Genomic DNA, 15,108 nt, shown 5'->3' on the forward strand with positions numbered 1-15,108 from the left:
GGTGGAGCTGCGCGTGCCCCTTCCAGGTACAGGGCTCAGTGAAAGTTGTTTAACCTGTTTATCCTGTGAGGCCACAGTGAAGCTCAGTGGGGGTTGTTTACCCCGTGAGGCCTCAGGAGGAACAACAGTGGCGAGCCCAGCTCTCTAGCTCTGGAGTGAACTCCCACAGTAACTAAGGAGCTCTCAGTCTGCAGGGGCCTGGATGCTCCGGAGGCGGGGCCCCTGATATGCACAGCTCAGGGCCGCCTGGTGACAGGAGTGTCCTTGCTGTCCTTTGCCTTCCCAGCCTCTGCCTGTCCCGGAGGGAGGGCCGGATCTTGAGCTGTGTCCCCGGTGCCCTGTGCTGCCAGGCCTGTGCTGTTGGAATCGTGCTCCCAGCTGCGCAGCCCCCTCAGCGTGGAGCCTCTGCCCGAGCCGCCCCTGAGCTGCTCCCGGATCCAGCCGGGCCCCCGCTGCAGCCCTTTAGGGAGCTCGGCCATGGGGTATGGCTCCCCCCCCACGCAGTTCCTCTGTTAGTGCCCCTGGGAGCCCGAGGTCATCCCCGCCCCTCCTGGGATCCTCCTCCAACTCTCTGCGAGTGCCTTTATGTCAGGGAAGATTGGTGAAGCTCCTGCTTCTCCCGGACTGGGCTTTCCTGTCCTGGGGGAAGGCCGGGATCCTCGCGGGGCCCTTCCCCCTTGGATACCTTTTGTTTCTTTATTTCTTTTTTCCCCCCATCTTCCTTCCTTGATAGAAGCATGAACTCTTCTCACTGTAGCATTCCAGCTGTTCTCTCTTTAAATATCAACCCGAATTGGTCGGTTTTCAGGATGATTTGAAAGTTACCTAGGTATTTTGATGGGGACAGATGACTTGGAGACCCTACTCTTCCACCATCTTGCCATCTTGCCTTGCCTCCACCATTTTCATTTTTAATGTAAATTTGAATTTTACCTCTTTTCTTGATTAAAATTGGCAGAAATTACTTTTTCAAAGTATTAGTTCTTGGATTTATTTCTTGAGCCTACACTTCTCTAATTAATTTTATTGTGACTTCTACCATTTTTAATTCCTTCCCTTTGCTTTACTTAGCCTTTTTTTATAACCCTTCTTATAAACTGATTTTGAATTCTTAGTTTATTTTTATTATTTCTCATTTGAAAAGAAAATCGTTAACTACTACGAATTTCATCAGTATAAGTTTAACCATTTCCCATACACTTTTAGGAGTAATATTGTCTTTATTGTTGCTTTCTAAACAGACCGAAACCAAAGTTTTCACTTTCTTATTGATCTAACAGCTATGAACAGGATATAGTTTAATCTCCAAGTAGCTATATATGTATCATTGTTTATCCTTTAATTATTAATTTCTATGTTTAGTGCATTGAGATCAGAGAATATTGATTGTATGATTTCTTCTCTTTAGAATTTAGTGAAGTTTTCTTTATCACTTAATATGCAATCACTATATTCAAAAAGAAAAGCTCAATATGCAGTTGAAAATAATATGTGATCTCTTTAATGGTCTACATTATATTCCACTAGTAAATCCTTAAATGTTACTCTTTTAGTTTAATTGACTGAGAAATGTTCCATTATGATTTTTATTTTAAATAAATTTATCTTTATAGTTTTAACAATATTTACTTTGTACAGTTTAATAAACTTTTTCTAGATATGTCTCTTGAGGCAAAGGAAATCAAGGCAAAAATAAACTATTGGGACTACATCAAAATAAAAGGCTTCTGCACAGTGAGCGAAATAATCAACAAATCTAAATGGTAACCTACAGGGGTGCTGGGTGGCTCAGGTGGTTAAGCATCTGCTTTCAGCTCTGGTCATGATCTTAGGGTCCTGGGATTGAACCACACATCTGGCTCCCTGCTCAGTGGGGAGCCTGCTTCTCCCTCTCCCTCTGCCTGTTCCTCCCCTTGCTTGTGTGCTCTCTCTCTGTCGAAAAAATAAATAAAACCTTTTTTAAAAATTTAAAAAATAAAAGGCAATCTACAGAATGAGAGAAGATATTTGCAAATGACATCAAATAAAGAGTATCCAAAATATATAAAAAGCATACAAATAAGAACCCAAAAACCAAATAATCCAGTTAAAATACGGACAGAAGACATGATTGGACATTTTTCCAAACAAAGCATACAGATGGGGAAGGAAGTTAAGATGCTGGAGTAGTAGGGGGATCCTGGGTTTGCCTCACCTCTCCGACACAGCTAGATCAACATCAAATCATTTTGAACATCTCAGAAATTGATCTAAGCATTAAGAGAACAATCTGCAAAATTAGAGGGAGAGAACATTCCAGGTATCTAGTGCAGAGACATGAATTGGGAGAGAGAAAAGCCACAGTGCCACAGAGAGAATGGAGCCCCTTTCCACAGAGAGAGGACAGAGAAAGGAACAGGGAAGAGAGCAGTGCATTGGGTTCAAACAAGAAAAACCCTCCCTTCAAACCATTGACTAGGGAGTCAAGAGAAACTTACTATCACAAGATTTCACAAACAGTGGAGCTCAAATTCTGAGGTTTTAGAAGTCCTCCACCATTTGCCAGAGTCAATCCAAGTTGGCAGCAGTGCTCTATGGGAGAAGGACAGCGGAGTTCCAGAAGTGGGCCGTGGACAGCATGGTGTAGGGATCTCCTGGGTTGCACTGAGAGAGAATGTCTCCCTTCTTGGAGTAACATTTGGAAAAACGTATATTGCCTCTTCAAGGATAAAAGACCTGCCGGGTGCCATTGTTGGACGTTTGTTCATCAGCAAGGGACAGAAGTGCACACAAAGGGCAGGTAACCTGGTCACACCTTTTTACTATGCTTCACCATAAACTCCAAGCACATGTATACCTGTGAGACTGCTTTTCTGGGACAAAATGGCACTAGACACAGTGCTGTAAGTCTCTCCTTCAGAGGACGGAAGTGAATCTGCACTTTCCTGGTCCTTTAAAATTTGGAGTTTTGAATTCCAGCTGTGTGCCAGAGATAAAACACAGGAGAACTGTGATGCCAGGCATGCCAATGATCCTGTGACAGGCAGGCTGAGGGTAGGGATCTGATAAAAGCCTGGGACACAAGCATGGGGATTGTTCACTTTTCTGTGAGAGCTTCCTGGATAGCAATGGCAACAAGGTCCCCTCTCTGGGGACCAGAGAGTGTAATAATGTCAATGTCATCTGCTTCCCACCCAATAGCATGGTTGGACTTCAGTAAGCAACACAGAGCCCCCCAGTAGAGGCTAGAGAAGCTTACACCAAATGCCACCTCTCTGCACCCTGCAGGGGCATTTTAATAGGACAGGTCTGACTGAGCCAAAGTAGCAGGCCTCTTCCCCAGAGGACCAGCATAGGCCTCCTGCAGGCATCAAGTCTACTGATCATAGAGTGCTCCAAGCATTATCTTCAGTTCTGGTGGAAATAGGACAAGGGTTTCTTTCCCCCTTTGGAATCAGACTTTTTGTTTTTTACTTGTTTATTTTTTTCATTTTCTTTTCTCTTTTTTCAGATCAAATTTCTTTTTTCTTTCTATTTGGAATCAGACTTATAATTTGTAATTTGCATGTTTTTTGTTGCTGTTTCTTTTCATTTTCTCTTTTTTTTTTTGGATTATGCTTTTTTTTCCAGGTGTATCTGAACAAACAAATCTTAGCACACCCAGTTAAAGGTCCAGATAATTCCCATTGCAACCAAGGAAGAACTCTGCAAAAGACTGACCTGTGGGAAACAGCAGCCAAAACACAACAGCAGAATGCACAAGGCACACACCAGAAACACTTCCTGAAGTGCCAGGCCTTGAACATTGCATGACCCCTTCATAATATAGCATTACTCTCAGGAGCAGGAAACATAATAAGCTTTCATAACACACAAAAGGCAAAAACCTATACAAAATGATAAAATGAAGGAATTCTCCCAAAAAGAAAGATCAAGAAGAAACCACAGTGACAGATTTGCTCAAAATAGATATAAATAGTATATATCCGAACAAGAACTTAGAATAATAGACATAAGACTACCATCAGGATTTGAGAAAAGCATAGAAGACACCAGAAAAACCCTGCTGCACAAATAAAAGAACTAAAAACTAGTTAGCCTGAAATATAAAATGCTATAACTGAGATGAAAAACCAACTGGACATAATCATAACAAGGATGGAAGAATCAGAGGAACAAATAGGTGATATAGAAGGTAAAATTGGGATCCCTGGGTGGTGCAGCGGTTTGGCGCCTGCCTTTGGCCCAGGGCGCGATCCTGGAGACCCGGGATCGAATCCCACGTCGGGCTCCTGGTGCGTGGAGCCTGCTTCTCCCTCTGCCTATGTCTCTGCCTCTCTCTCTCTCTCTCTGTGTGACTATCATAAATAAATTTAAAAATTTATTTAAAAAAATAGAAGGTAAAATTATGGAAAATAATGAAACTTCAAAGAAGGGGGAAAGAAAACTATTAGATCACAAATATAGACTTAGGTAACTCAGTAATTCCATAAAGCACAATAATATCCATATCATAGGAGTCTCAGAAACAGAACAGTGGGAAAAGGAGGCAGAAGATTTATTTGAACAAATTATAGCTGAGAATGTCCCTAAACTGTGGAAAGAAACAGGCATTCAAATCCAAAAGGCACAGAGAACTCCCCTAAAGACCAACAAAACACATCAACAACAAGACATTTCATAGTGAAACTTGCAAAATACAAAGAAAATTCTGAAAGCAGAATCCTACAAGGATAGACACAGGTTAGCAACAGACCTGTCCACAGAAATGTGGCACCAAAAAACAGTAGCATGATATATTCAATGTGATGAATAAAAAAATATGCAGCCAGAAATACTTTATTCAGCAAGACTGTCATTCAGAATAGAAGGAGAGACAGAGTTTCCCAAACAACCAAAAACTAAAGGAGTTTGTGAACACTAAACCAGCTCTGCAAGAAATATTAAAGGGGACCCCTTTAGTGGGAAAGAGAGATGAAAATCAACAAAGACTAGAAAGTTATAGGGACAAACTACAGGAACAGCAACTTTGTAGGTTACAAAATGGCACTAAATTTATATCTTTCAATAATTACTCTAAACGTAAATGGACTAAATGCTCCAATCTAAAGACAGGGTATCAGAATGGATTAAAAAAACCCAAGACCCATCTATATGCTGCTTAAAAGGGACTCATTTTAGACCCAAAGACACCTCCAGATTGAAAGTGAGGAAGTAGAGAATGATCCATCATGCCAATGGACATCAAAAGAAAGATGAAGTAGCCATTCCTACATAAGACAAACTATATTTTAAACCAAAGACTATATAATAAGAGATGAAGAAGGCCCTATCCTACAACAGATCTAGCAATTGTAAATATTTATGCCCCCACATGGGGAGAAATCTAAAAATAAATAACAAACTTAAAAAAAACATATCAATAATAATACAATAATAGTAAGGGAACTTAATACCTCATTACAACAATGGAGAGATTGTATAAGCAGAAGATCAAAAATAAAACAGAGGAATTGAATTACACACTGAACCATATGGATTTCACAGATATATTCTCAACATTTCATCCTAAAGCAACTGAATATACATTATTTTTTAGTACACTTGGAACATTCTCCAGAATAGATCACATACTGGGCCACAACCAGTACAAAAAGACCGAGATCATAGCATGCATATATTCAGACCACAACAGTATAAACTTGAAGTTATCCACCACAAAAAAAAAAAAAAGGAAAAACTACTAATACATGGAGATTAACGAACATCTTACTAAATAGTGAATGGGTTAAACAGAAAATTATTTTAAAGATTTTTTTATTTATTCATGATAGACAGAGAGAGGGAGGCAGAGGGAGAAGCAGGCTCCATGCAGGGAGCCCAATGTGGGACTCAATTCTGGGACCCCGGGGTCACACCCTGAGCCAAAGGCACATGCTCAAACTGCTGAGCCACCCAGGAGACCCTTAAACAGAAAATTAAAAAATAAACTAAAAAATGCCTGGAAACAATTGAAAAAGAAAACACAAGAGTGCAAAGCCTTTGGGATACAACAAAAGTGCTCATAAGAGGGAAGAATATAGCAATACAGGCTTTCCTCAAGAAGCAAGAAAGGTTTCTAATATACAACCTAACCTTACACCTAAAAGAGCTGGAAATAGAACAGCAAGGAAAGCCTAAAATCAACAGAAAAGGAAAATACTACATATTAGAGCAAAAATCAATGATACAGAAAAAGAACAGTATAACAGATCAACAAAACTAGGACCTGGTTCATTGAAAGAATTAACAAAATTGATAAACCCCTAGCCAGACTTATAGTAAAAAGAAAGGACTCAAATAAAATCATGAATGAAAGAATACAGATCACAACTAACACCACAAAAATACAAAGAATTGTAAGAGAAAATTATGAGCAATTATATGCAAGGGGGAGGGGGCAAGAGGGTGGAAGAGTAGGGTCCCCAAGTCACCTGTCCCCACCAAATTACCTAGATAACTTTCAAATTATCCTGAAAACCTACAAATTCGGCCCGAGATTTAAAGAAACAACAGCTGGAATGCTACAGTGTGAAGAGTTCGCTTCTGTCAAGGTAGGAAGACGGAAAAAAAAAAATAAAGAAATAAAAAGCATCCAAGAGGGAGGGGCCCTGCCAGGAGCAGAGCTAAGGCCCCGGGGCGAGTGCCCCCAGGACAGGAAAGCCTCGTCCCAAGAAGCAGGAGCTTCACCAATCTTCCCCGCCCCCCTCCCCCCCCCCCATGGAAAGGCTCTAGCAGGGAGTTGGAGCAGGATCCCAGGAGGGGTGGGGATGCCCTCAGACTCCCAGGGACACTAACAGAGGACGTGCGCCCCGGGGGGAGAGTGCCACACACCTCAGCCCATCTCCTTAAAGGGCTGCACCACAGCCCTGACTGCGCCCCTTGGCAGCTCGGAGGCGGCTCCCGGCAGAGTGAGCTGCCAGGCCCTGGGAGCGCGATTCCAGCCCCACAGGCGCCAGAGCCCAGGGCACCAAGATACACAGCCCAGAATCCGGGCCTCCCCCGGGACAGGCAGAGGCCAGGAGGGCACAGGACAGCAAAGACGCTCCTGCCGCTGGGTGGCCCGAGCTGTGCAGATCAGCGGCTCCGCCCTCAGAGCATCCAGGCCAGAGTGGACTGGGAAACTGTGGTAGTTACTGCAGGAGCTGACTCCAGGGCTGCAGAGCTGGCCGCCACTGTTGTTGTTCCTCCTGGGGCCTCACAGGATAAACAACCCCCACTGAGCCTCACAGTGGCCTCACAGGATAAACAGGATAAACAACTCCTACTGAGCCCTGCACCAGGTAGGGAGTTGAGCAGCTCCCCCAGGTGCTCACACCTGAGAATCAGCATAGCAGGCACCTCCCCCAGAAGACCAGCTAGAAGATAGGGTTAAAGAAAGTTATTGGCCAAGCATCATGGAAAGTTCCAGGGGAATTCGAGGGATTTACAGTACATAGAATCAGAGGATACTCCCCTTTGTTTTTTGTTTTCTGTTGGCCTCCCCCCCAAATTTTCTTTCTTTTCTTTTTTTTTTTTCTTCTTCTTTTTTTCTTTTTTCTCTTCTTTTTCTCCTTTTCCCAGAACAACTTGTTTTTGGACACTCTGCACTGAGCAAAATGACTAGAAGGAAAAACGCACCTCAAAAGAAGGAATCAGAAACAGTCCTTTCTCCCACAGAGTTACAAAATTTGGATTACAATTCAATGTCAGAAAGCCAATTCAGAAGCACGATTATAAAGCTACTGGTGGCTGTAGAAAAAAAGCATAAAGGATTCAAGAGACTTCATGACAGCAGAATTTAGATCTAATCAGGCAGAATTTAAAAATCAATTAAATGAGATGCAATCCAAACTAGAGGTCCTAACGATGAGGGTTAACAAGGTAGAAAAACAAGTGAGTGACATAGAAGATAAGTTGATGGCAAGGAGGGAAACTGAGGAAAAAAGAAAAAAACAATTAGAAGATCATGAGAAGAGAATTAGAATAACATGAGAGACTCCTAACTCTGGGAAACGAACAAGGGGTGGTAGAAAAGGAGGTGGGCGGGCGGTGGGGGTGACTGGGTAACAGGTCACTGAGGGGAACATGTGATGGGATGAGCACTGGGTGTTATTCTATATGTTGGCAAATTGAACACGAATAAAAAATAAATTAAAAAAAGAAGATCATGAGGATAGGTTAAGGGAAATAGATGACAGCCTCAGATGGAAAAACCTACGTTTAATTGGGGTTCCCAAGGGCACTGAAAGGGACAGAGTTCCAGAATATGTATTTGAATAAATCATAGCTGAGAACTTTCCTAATCTGGGAAGGGAAACAAGCATTCAGACCCAGGAAATAGAGAGATCCCCCCTAGAGTCAATAAAAACTGCTCAACACTTCGACATTTAATAGTGAAGCTAGCAAATTCCAAAGATAAAGAGAAGATCCTTAAAGCAGCAAGAGACAAGAAATCTCTAACTTCTATGGAGAGAAATATTAGGGTAACAGCAGACCTCTCCACAGAGACCTGGCAGGCCAGAAAGGGCTGGCAGGATATATTCAAGGTCCTAAATGAGAAGAAAATGCAGCCAAGAATACTTTATCCAGCAAGGCTCTCATTCAGAATAGAAGGAGGGATAGAGCTTCCAAGATAGGCAGAAACTGAAAGAATATGTGGCCACCAAACCAGCTCTGAAAGAAATACTAAGGGGAGATTCTGTAATAGAAAGAGGAAGTCCAAGGGAACAATCCACAAAAACAGGGACTGAATAGGTATCATGATGACACTAAATTCATATCTTTTAATAGTAACTCTGAACGTGAATGGGGTTAATGACCCCATCAAAGGCGCAGGGTTTCAGACTGGATAAAAAAAAGCAAGACCCATCTATTTGCTGTCTACAAGAGACTCATTTTAGACATAAGGACACCTACAGCCTGAAAATGAAAGGTACTCAAATGGTCCTCAAAAGAAAGCAGGGGTAGCCATCCTTATATCAGATAAACTAAAGTTTATCCCGAAGACTGTAGTAAGAGATGAAGAGGGACACTATATCATACTTCACGATCTATCCAACAAGAGAACTTAAGTCCTTGTTAACAATCATCGATATTTATGCCCCGAATGTGGGAGCTGCCAAGCATATCAATCAATTAATAACCAAAGATAATACATACTTAGATAATAATACACTTAGACTTGGTGACTTCAATGTAGTGCTTTCTACAATCGATAAGTTTCCTAAGCACAACATCTCCAAAGAAACAAGAGCTTTAAATGATACACTGGACCAGATAGATTTCACAGATATTTACAGAACTTTACATCCAAATGCAACTGAATACACATTCTTCTCAAGTGCACATGGAACTTTCTCCAGAAGAGACCACATACTGGGTCACAAATCAGGTCTGAACCGATACCAAAAGATTGGGATCGGCCCCTGCATATTTTCAGACCATAATGCTTTGAAATTAGAACTAAATCACAAGAATTTTGGAAGAATTTCAAACACATGGAGGTTAAGGACCATCCTGCTAAAAGATGAAAGGGTCAACCAGGAAATTAGAGAAGAATTTTAAAAATTCATGGAAACTAATGAGAATGAAGATACAACTGTGCAAAATCTTTGGCATACAGGAAAAGCAGTCCTGAGGGGGAAATACATCACAATACAAGCAGCCATCCAAAACCTGGAAAGAACTCAAATACAAAAGCTAATCTTGCACCTAAAGGAGCTAGAGAAAAAACAGCAAATAGATCCGACACCCAGAAGAAGAAGAGAGTTAATAAAGATTCGAGCAGAACTCAATGAAATAGAGACCAAGAGAACTGTGGAACAGATCAACAAAACCAGGAGTTGGTTCTTTGAAAGAATTAATAAGATAGATAAACCATTAGCCAGCCTTATTAAAAAGAAGAGAGAAAAGGCTCAAATTAATAAAGTCATGTATGAGAAAGGAGAGATTACCACCAACACCAAGGAAATACAAATGATTTTAGAAACATATGAGCAGCTATACGCCAATAAATTAGGCAATCTAGAAGAAATGGACACATTTCTGGAAAACCACAAACTACCATAACTGGAACAGAAAGAAATAGACAACCTGAACAGGCCAATAACCAGGGAGGAAATTGAAGCCGTCATCAAAAACCTTGCAAGACATAAAAGTCCAGGGCCAGATGGCTTCCCTGGGGAATTCTATCAAACGTTTAAAGAAGAAACCATACCTATTCTACTAAAGCTGTTTGGAAAGATAGAAAGAGATGGAACAATTCCAAACTCGTTTTATGAGGCCAGCATCACCTTAATTCCAAAACCAGACAAAGTCCCCACCAAAAAGGAGAATTATAGACCAATATCCCTGATGAAGATGGATGCAAAAATTCTCAACAAGATACTAGCCAATAGGATCCAACAAAACTTTAAGAAGATTATTCACTGTGACCCAGTGGGATTTATCCCTGGGATGCAAGATTGGTTTAACACTCGTAAAGCGATCAGTGTGTTTGATCATATCAGAAAGAGAAAAAACAAGAACTATATGATCCTCTCCATAGATGCAGAGAAAGCATTTGACAAAGTACAGCATCCATTTCTGATCAAAAGTCTTCAGCTTGTAGGGATAGAGGGAACATTCCTCAGCATCTTAAAAGGCATCTACGAAAAGCCCACAGCAAATATCATTGTCAATGGGGAAACACTGGGAGCCTTTCCCCTAAGATCAGGAACAAGACAGGGATGTCCACTCTCACCACTGCTACTCAACATAGTATTAGAAGTCCTGGCCTCAGTAATCAATGAAAAGAAAAAAGGCTTTCAAATTGGCAAAGGAGGTCGGGCGGTTTGAACGAGAGGAAGACAGAATCGAAGCCAGGCACAGGCAGTGGACGCGGTCCCACCGAGAGCCGAAGATGGCAGTGAACGTATACTCAATGTCCGTCACCAGTGATAACCTAAGTCGACATGATATGCTGGCCTGTATCAATGAGTCTCTGCAGCTGAATCTGACAAAGATTGAACAGTTGTGCTCAGGGGCTGCCTATTGTCAGTTTTTGGACATGTTTTTCCCTGGCTCCATTTCCTTGAAGAAAGTGAAATTCCAGGCTAAACTAGAGCATGAATACATACAGAACTTCAAACTACTACAAGCAGGTTTTAAGAGAATGGGTGTTGACAAAATAATTCCTGTGAACAAATTAGTAAAAGGAAAGTTTCAGGAGAATTTTGAATTTGTTCAGTGGTTCAAGAAGTTTTTTGATGCAAACTATGATGGAAAAGACTATGACCCTGTTGCTGCCAGACAAGGTCAAGTAACTGCAGTGGCTCCCTCCCTTGTTGCTCCAGCTCTGAACAAACTGAAGAAACCTCTCAGCTCTAGCAGTGCAGCTCCACAGAGGCCCATTGCAACATACAGAACTACTGCAACCCCTAAGGCTGACCCGGGTGTGGTGCGAAAGAATCCTGGTGTGCACAACGGGGATGATGAAGCAGCTGAATTGATGCAGCAGGTCAATGTATTGAAATTTACCGTCAAAGACTTGGAGAGAGATTTCTACTTTGGAAAGCTAAGAAACATTGAATTGATTTGCAGGAGAAGGAAGGGGAAAACAGCCCTGTATTGCAGAGGATCGTGGACATTCTCTATGCCACAGATGAAGGCTTTGTGATACCTGATGAAGGGGGCCCACAGGAGGAACAAGAAGAGTATTAACAGCCTGGACCAGCAAAGCAACATCCGAATTCTTCACTCCAAATCATGTGCTTAACTGTAAAATATCCCCTTTTATTATTCTTAGAGGACTCACTGGTTTCTTTTCACGAGCAAACAGTACCTCTTCTTAAAGTGCACTTTGCAGAAGTTTAACCCCTTTTCCAATGAGTTTGAGTTAGGAGCTTTTACCCTGTAGCAGAGCAGTATTAACATCTAGTTGGGTCACCTGGGGAACAGAGAGGCTGCCCATGGGGCTCACTGTGTGGATGCTGGTAACACTCAGTGCTGGAGAAGGTGTTTTATGTCATACACTGAGGTGGAGTCCTCAGTAGAGAAATGTAAAGACTGATTTGAATTTTAAGCTACTGTGAAATTTGGCAGAGAACGTTTTAATAAATAAATGTTTTAAGAGTATTTAAAATATGCTTCCATATTTCAAAATAAAAAATGTACCATGACAGATTTTACATGTTTGACATGGTGTCTGGGAAGGAAGGGCCAGACCTCTGGACCTTTGGAATCTGCTGTTCACAGACCTTGCAGGGCTACTTGAATCCTCAAAGACCTAGACCTTGGCTCAAAAGGGAAGTTTAAAAAGTTGCTCTGTAAAGCCATTTGGTGTCCTTGACCAATCGTATCCTTCCTCTAAGAAGCAAGAGGCATTGTTGCCTGGATGAATAGAGGGCACGTTTCAGCCCTGAGATGTTGAAGAGCTTGAATTTCATTGAACATTTCTCTGACGATTTTTCCAGTTATCCCTGAAATTTCTATGTATTGTGTTTTTGGGAAATGAGGTGTGTCCAGTTTCTAAATCTAACAACTACCTTTGGGGACTTGCCCACATCTCTGGGATTTGAATGGGGGTCATGTACCATTTTACTGTCTTTTAAGTTTACATTGAACATGTTTCTCTTCTCTGCTCCCTGTGCCCACTGGAGACTCCTCTTTGGCTCCTTAAAGTTTGCTGCTTAGAGTATAAGTTCAGCAGGCAGGTGGTCACGCTGCAAGTTCTTTCTGGACCTCTGGCAAAGAGAGTGACCAGTGAAGGCCATCGCTACCTTAGGATCTGCAAGGCTGGGTGTTCTCTGTACCTGCTGTCCACCACCCTCCACTGTTATCAGAATACTTTGCCAGTGCACTAATCTCTTTGGAGATAAAATTCATTAGCGTGTTACTAAATGTTAATTTTCTTTTGCAGAAGATACAATACCGTGCCTGAATTAATTATTAATATTTAAAATATTTCATTCCTGGGATCCCTGGGTGGCGCAGCGGTTTGAGGCCTGCCTTTGGCCCAGGGCGCGATCCTGGAGACCCGGGATCGAATCCCACGTCGGGCTCCCGGTGCATGGAGCCTGCTTCTCCCTCTGCCTGTGTCTCTGCCTCTCTCTCTATCTCTCTGTGACAATCATAAATAAATAAAAATTAAAAAAAAAAATATTTCATTCCTTAACTCTTCCTCATTGCTTTGCCCCTAGCCTATTCAGTTTCTTTGTTTGGCAGAATTCTGCAAAATGTGTGTCACCCACTACTGAGATTGTTCAGGCCCTGATGTATTTGTTTTGATTTGTTCCTGGTGGTAGCTTGTCCTAAAATGTGCGCAGAAAGCAGATATTTTATGATAAAATTGTTGTGTAGTGCATGCTCTGTGTGGAATTCAGAGGAAAACCCAGATTCAGTGATTAACAATGCCAAAAAAATGCAAGTAACTAGCCATTGTTCAAACAACAGTGGTGCTATTTCTCTTTTGTGGCCTTTTAGACATTTGTTGCCCTAAAATTCCATTTTATGGGGAACCCATTTTCCACCTGGTCTTTCTTGACAGGGTTTTTTTCTACTTTAAACAGTTTCTAAATAAAATTCTGTATTTCAAAAAAAAAAAAAATTGGCAAAGGAGAAGTCAAACTCTCCCTCTTTGCAGATGACATGATACTGTACATAGAACACCCAAAAGTCTCCACCCGAAGATTGCTAGAATTCGTACAGCAATTCAGGAGTGTGGCAGGATATACAATCAATGCCTTGAAATCAGTGTAATTTCTATCCAGTAACAATTCAACTGAAAAAAGAAATTAAAGAGTCAGTCCCATTTACAATTGCATCCAAAAGCATAAGATACCTAGGAATAAACCTAACCAAAGAGGTAAAAGATCTATACCCTAAAAACTACAGAACACTTCTGAAAGAAATTGGGGAAGATACAAAGAGATGGAAAAATATGCCATGCTCATGGTTTGGCAGAATTAATATTGTGAAAATGTCAATGCTACCCAGGGCAAAGTACACATTTAATACATTCCCTATCCAAATACCATAGACTTTCTTCAGAGAGTTGGAACAAATCATCTTAAGATTTGTGTGGAATCAGAAAACACCCCGAATAGACAGGAGACTATTGAAAAAGAAAACCATATCTGGGGGCATCACAATGCCAGATTTCAGGTTGCACTACAAAGCTGTGATCGTTAAGACTGTGTGGTACTGGCCCAAAAACAGACACATAGATCAATGGAACAGAATTGAGAATCCAGAAATGGGCCCTCATCTCTATGGTCAACTACTATTCAACAAAGCAGGAAAGACTATCCACTGGAAAAAAGACAGTCTCTTCAATAAATGGTGCTGGGAAAATTGGATGGCCACGTGCAGAAGAATGAAACTGGACCATTCTCTTACACCATACACAAAGATAAACTCAAAATGGATGAAAGATCTAAATGTGAGATAAGAATTCATCAAAATCCTAGAGGAGAACACAGGCAACACCCTTTTTGAACTTGGCCACAGCAACTTCTTGCAAAATACATCTATGAAGACAAGGGAAACAAAGGCAAAGATAAACTCTTGGGACTTAATCAAGATAAAAAGCTTCTTCACAGGAAAAGAAACAGTCAACAAAACTAGAGGACAATCTACAGAATGGGAGTGGATATTTGCAAGTGACATATCAGATAAAGGGCTAGTATCCAAGATCTATAAAGAACTTATTAAACTCAACAGCCAAGAAACAAACAATCGAATCATGAAATGGGCAAAAGACAGGAACAGAAATCTCACAGAGGAAGACATAGACATGGCCAACAACATGAGAAACATGTTAGCCATGTTTCAACAACATGGCCAACATGAGAAAATGCTATGCATCACCGGCCATCAGGGAAATACAAATCAAAACCACAATGAGATCCCACCTCACACCAGGGAAAATGGGGAAAATTAACAATACAGGAAACAACAAATGTTGGAGAGGATGTGGAGAAAGGGGAACCCTCTTGCACTGTTGGTAGGAACATGAGCTGGTACAGCCACTCTGGAAAACTGTGTGGAAGTTCCTCAAAGAGTTATAAATAGAACTGCCCTATGACTCAGCAATTGCACTGCTGGGGATTTACCCCCAAAGATACAGAT

At 41.5% G+C, this 15,108-nt stretch overlaps 1 pseudogene; it reads left to right on the forward strand.

Annotated features, from left to right (window-relative positions):
- Positions 1-10,900: 10,900 nt before the first annotated feature.
- On the forward strand, positions 10,901-11,898 carry LOC121483362 (annotated as a pseudogene).
- Positions 11,899-15,108: the final 3,210 nt, after the last annotated feature.

Source organism: Vulpes lagopus, chromosome X (assembly GCF_018345385.1).
Source record: "Vulpes lagopus strain Blue_001 chromosome X, ASM1834538v1, whole genome shotgun sequence".
In the NCBI taxonomy this organism is placed as follows: Eukaryota; Metazoa; Chordata; class Mammalia; order Carnivora; family Canidae; genus Vulpes; species Vulpes lagopus.